This window comes from Aquarana catesbeiana, linkage group LG03 (assembly GCF_042186555.1).
Source record: "Aquarana catesbeiana isolate 2022-GZ linkage group LG03, ASM4218655v1, whole genome shotgun sequence".
In the NCBI taxonomy this organism is placed as follows: Eukaryota; Metazoa; Chordata; class Amphibia; order Anura; family Ranidae; genus Aquarana; species Aquarana catesbeiana.
The window spans coordinates 45,015,979-45,021,978 of record NC_133326.1 but is presented as its reverse complement, the minus strand read 5'-3'; positions in this window follow the sequence as shown (position 1 = coordinate 45,021,978).

Sequence of the window (6,000 nt, the reverse complement as noted above, 5' to 3'; positions counted from 1 at the left end):
GACTTCAAGGAGGAAGAGGAGGTCTGAAGATTTCCCCATTCCCCCCCCCTCCCACCCGTGTATCCTTTGGCAGTTCAAATAAAGCTTCGGGCCTGTGAACTCTTTTACTCCCTCCCCTACCCCACCTTCTCCACCCCCCCCATCACACCCGTTGCCCATTTGAATGTTATCTGACTGTATGACCGGATTTTTTTGTGAAATTGTTTTGAAGTACTGCTTTCAGGGTAATGCGGCGTCATGCATGATGTGATGTTTCGGGGTATTATTACTCTGCACAACACATTAGGCATCATACCGCAGGATGAATGTAATTTATTTGTATGCTTGGCAATGTACTGTTATGTAGTGTATTTATGCGCTGCGTCGCAGTACTGAATGTACCCTGTTTAAGTATTTGTTTTTTGTATATTTTCTTGCAAAATAAAGTATACATTTTCAATCAAAAAATCCATGACCTCTCAGGCTAGGTACATGGGATACTCTGTGCTGCTAGGATCTCTGGGGTACCGATCTCTAGGAAGGATGCCCCGCTTGAAAACCCCCTCTCTACTATGGCCCTCCATCACACATGCCAAGTCACCCACTACTACTCGCTGGTTGGCCGCTTTAGCATCCAACATTAACCCAGTTACCCCTAGCAATGACAATATAGTCCCTCCCCCTTCCGCTAATGTAATGTCTCTTCACTATCTTCTCTTCATCCCCAAACTAAGCCCTGTTCTTTAATACGCCATGCATGCACCCCTTTTTTAAATAACTTCAGACCAGGCACATTTTGGAACTTTTAAACATTTACTTAAAATCTTCTCAAACACTTGTTGGTACAGAAAGATCTTTTACATATTCCTTCCATACATTGTTCTAGTTGATTCTAACCTCAGGCTGTCCCAGGTCATACCTTATAAATAGTGCCAAGTTCATAGAATAAAGTCTATGAATCCGCCTTCTGTTCCCCCAGCTGGGGACTTACCAAGGGAGAGCCCCAAAAATCAGAACCGCGTTACATGTGGCAGCAATCCTCCATACCATTCCCCATCCAAGGACCAGGTTAGGTTGCCTCCCCTTGTATTTATAGCCCGCTTGAAGGGGGCAGAGCCATGAACACCCAAGAGCCAGCACATTAACCCCTTCCTGACTTCCGGTCCGCCTGGCAGCAAATTACACAACACACAAGTAACCAGTTAAAGGCAGTACAGAAATAACAAAAAAATTGGCGACAATTATATAACAAAAATACCCAAAACCATTCTCATAAAGGTTGGAGCTACCAAAAATATCCCATTAGACTGTATCAACCTACTGAATGTGAACTCTATATACACTTATATAAAACAACCTTATCGATTAAAGATTTTTTTTAATTATGAGTGAGTGAGACAATCAAGCCCCTGGCTATAGATCTGGACAGCTCCAGCCAACAAAAAACACCATTTTTAGGTAATGCTAACAGAATGTAAGGAAGGAGGGGTAGAAGAAAATGTAAGTGAAGGCCAACAGGGCTAAAGTCTTAAGAAAGGCAGGGACCAAAAGAAGGGGGATTGGGGGGAGGATGCCAAGGATTAACTGAAATGAAATAAAATATTATAAAATAAAGTGTGGTCCCTATAATATAAAAAAGCCATCATCCAAGAAATTAATTATATAAAGAACTATGGGGTTGATTTATAAAAACGGGAGCGTGCAAAACCTGGTGCAGCTCGGCATAGAAACAAATCAGCTTCCAGGACTTTATTGTCAAAGATTAAGACCCCTTTCACACTGAGGAGCTTGAAAACTGCCCATAAATCGTTGGGCTCTTTTCAAGCGCTTTTGAGGCGTTAGCTGTGCATTTTTAATATTTTTTAAGGTCACGTGACTCAAAAGAACAGTTTTGAGGCGCTTTTCTTGCGCTTTTCAGGCACTTCCAATTCATTTCAATGGAGAGGTGTGTTTTTGAGACGCTTTTTTGAGCGCTCCAAACATGCTGCTTGCAGGACTTTTTTTCACCACCCCGCCAGCGCATCGCCACAGTGTGAAAGCATCCATTGATATTAATGGGAAACAGTTTTCAGAAGCTTTTCAGGTGCTTTTTTTAGCGCAAAAGTGCCTGAAAAGCGCCTCAGTGTGAAAGGGGTCTAACTGAACAAGCTGAAGTTAGAAGCTGATTGGCTACCATGCACAGCTGCACCAGATTTTGCACTCTCCAGTTTTAGTAAATCATGAATAAATAGATATCAGAGATTTCATGAAAATAATACCCACTACAACATAAACCCTCGAAATAACAACACCCAAGAAACGTTTGGACGTTCAGTTAAAAGGGATGAAAGCATACCACTGGTGACACTGAGAATCCACACCATGACAGAGGCCCAGGATCTAGGAAACACTACTACCTATAAGGTGGCTGCTACTTGTGACAGGCTGTCTGAAATTGGTATTTTTAGGAACGTTGGTGGGTAAATTATAGTTCAATTCCTTATTTTTTTTCATAGCTGATGGCGGGAAGATGCGTACATCCAACCACCCTCACCAACATTGGCAATTAGAACGGGACTACAATTGTGACCATCTATTCATGTCAAATTATGGGTAATGGAACAAGAGAAGGAAGACTCCTATCATGGACTTTCCAACGATTGTACGTAGGAAGATTGGAGAAGAAGTGACCATCGTCAAGGTACTTTGTGCTGTACAATTTCTAAAGTGTTACAAAGACAAAAAAAGCTGAGCTGCTGTGCTTTCATTCTGATCCCAACTTCAACAAATCCGGAGCCAGTGATCTTGGACAAGTATGCAGTAACAGAAATCAAAGTAAAGCCAGAACTCCTGATTAGCAGGCCAGGTAATTAGAAATTATTTACAGGAGAGGAGTGTGGGAGGTATGACAGTGGGCACTATGTACAGGAGAGGAGCGTGGGAGGTATGAGAGTGAGCAGTATGTACAGGAGAGGAGTGTGGGGGTATGAGAGTGAGCAGTATGTACAGGAGAGGAGTGTGGGGGTATGAGAGTGAGCAGTATGTACAGGAGAGGAGTGTGGGGGGTATGACAATAGGCACTATGTACAGGAGAGGAGTGTGGGGGGTATGACAGTGGGCACTATGCTCAGGAGAGGAGTGTGGGGGGTATGAGAGTGAGCAGTATGTACAGGAGAGGAGTGTGGGAAGTATGACAGTGGGCACTATGTACAGGAGAGGAGTGTGGGAGGTATGAGAGTGAAAGCACTCTGTGTATGTGGTTTCCAGATCACGAAAAGTTCATGTATAACCATTCAATTTAACCATGTGTTGATCCAAACTCTGTAAAATCCAAAGTGTAAATTCACCATATAAAAACGAAACACTCTAATAGGGCGTACACGCGGTCGGACTTTGTTCGGACATTCCGACAACAAAATCCTAGGATTTTTTCCGACGGATGTTGGCTCAAACTTGTCTTGCATACACACGGTCACACAAAGTTGTCGGAAAATCCGATCATTCTGAACGCGGTGACGTAAAACACGTACGTCGGGACTATAAACGGGGCAGTGGCCAATAGCTTTCATCTCTTTATTTATTCTGAGCATGCGTGGCACTTTGTCCGTCGGATTTGTGTACACACGATCGGAATTTCCGACAACGGATTTTGTTGTCGGAAAATTTTTATCTCCTGCTCTCCAACTTTGTGTGTCGGAAAATCCGATGGAAAATGTCCGATGGAGCCTACACACGGTCGGAATTTCCGACAACACGCTCCGATCGGACATTTTCCATCGGAAAATCCGACCGTGTGTACGGGGCATAAGGCTAAGTTCGCATCTATGCGTGAGGGTAACGCATGCAAAATTGCATGCCTTCCCAACATGCAAAGAAATGTGCTGCCCTTATCCAGATGTGCAGCAGTGCCATTGTTTGTTATTGGCATCTCCATGCATCTGCAAACATGTGGACCAAACTACAGGGTGCCGCACACTTTTGGAAAAGATTCAGGACTTCTTTTCCATGATGCTTGTGCCTAGGGCAGCCCATTGAAATCAATGGGCTGCCCTACACGTAATGCATGAAAACCATGCCTGTGTGTGCGTGCGTGCGTAAGAAACGATTAATTGAGTAGATGCAAAATAACAATTCTCAATAAAAAAAATCATTATTCTCTAAATAATAAGTGTTCATACAATTGCACTACCATGTAAATAACTGTGAACACTGTGCTCTGCTCTGATTATTGAAGACAGGTAACTTGTATATAGAGTGTTTAGTTTATGTGGGGAATTTACATGTTGACTGTACAGAGTTTGGAGAACACCGGGTTAAATTGAATGGTTATAAAGTTTCTTTAGATTATCTGGACATACACAGAGTGTGGGGGTTGTTTATATAGTGATAGGTGCCAGCCTCCAAGATATCTGTTAGCTGTGAGCAAAGCTGAAGACTCAGCCGACTCCCCCATACACACTCTGCTCTTCCATCCTACTATTAGCTTAAAGCGGAGTTCCACCCGCTCATCGGATTCCTCCCCCTCCTCCGGTGTCACAGTTGGCACTTTTCAGGGGGGAGGGGAGTGCAGATACCTGTCTAAGACAGGTATCTGCACCCACTTCTGGGAATAGACTCCCGCGGGAGTCACGCCCCCTCCCGCACTCCCCCGCTGTCTCCTGGGAAAGACACAGGTCCCAGGAGATAGCGGGGGCCATTGAGAAAGCGCAGCGCGACTCGCGCATGCGCAGTGGGGAATCGGGAAGTGAAGCCGCAATGCTTCACTTCCTGATTCCCTCACTGAGAATGGCGGCGGCAGCACCCGAGGATCGAGGGACGGTTCGGTCTTGGGTGCCATCATCGCTGGACCCCAGGACAGGTGAGTGACCTTATTTTAAAAGTCAGCAGCTGCAGTATTTGCAGCTGCTGACATCTAAAAAAAAAATTTTTGCGGGACTCCCGCTTTAATCATTCTCATAACACTGCAAACCAATCCTCCTGAATAGTTCTGATGTGAAACTGCCAGCTTACCTCTCCAAATTGACTTGTCTTAGAACATGAGCTCAGCTCACCCCCCTTCCCTGCACAGTGTCAGCAGCACCCGGCAGTAGCAGTGCCCCCCCCCTCCGTGTTCTCTGGGCACACGGCACTGGAGATAGGGGGGAGGATCTAAGTAAATGAGGGCACAGATTGAACATACATAAGACTTGGGGGAGATAGAAAAAACGAGATTGGAAGCCCCTAAATGCAATCACTACCTGGATTCAGGAGGCTGCAGCCACTCGTCTGCCGCTCTCAGGCTCTGCTAGTCCGCTGCTTCCAGGGAGAGAGAAGCTGGGGGGGGGGGGTCAGAGTGCAGATGTAGATCACTCTGCCGGCGCCTGTGAGGACCTGCAGCCGGAACTATAGAAGCTGCATCGGAAAATGCGACTGGCTTACTCCGTGGCTGAGGTCCTAGTTCCCTGCTTAATCACCTCCCACTCGCAGCACAGCTGTTTTTACTGGCTGCAGTGGTGGTGACTGAGTTACACAGGGACAGGACAGATGTTGCAGGCATTTAGCACTGACAAAACTTGTTAAAACACAGGCAGGGCTGAATTATTAGGGTGTGCCTGGGCACACCCGGCACACCCCGTGGGCACGCCTATGGTACCGTTTGTATGCAAGACAAGATCCTGGCACACGCCCTTCGGACAAAAGTCTGATGCTTTGTTGGCCAACAATCCGATCGTGTGTATGAGGCTTTAGGGAGGATTATAACTCCTGCCAGTATATTTTTTTGCCCATTGGGGAGATTTCCCTTCACATCCTGTCCCATAACCAAAACTGGAAGTGAGGGGAAATCCCTTAGGGACCCCCAGATCACCAGAACTTGGGTCCCCTTCAGAAGATTTCCCCTCTGTTACTTTTTTGGGGACAACCCAAAATTTGGGATTTTCTTTTACTTTCACTTTCAATGATAATGGTGAACAGGACAAACAGAGAGGATGGATCTCCCTAAAGGGGACACAGACAGCAATAAAAATTGACACATATTTAATCCCTCTCCACTCTCTAAAATGT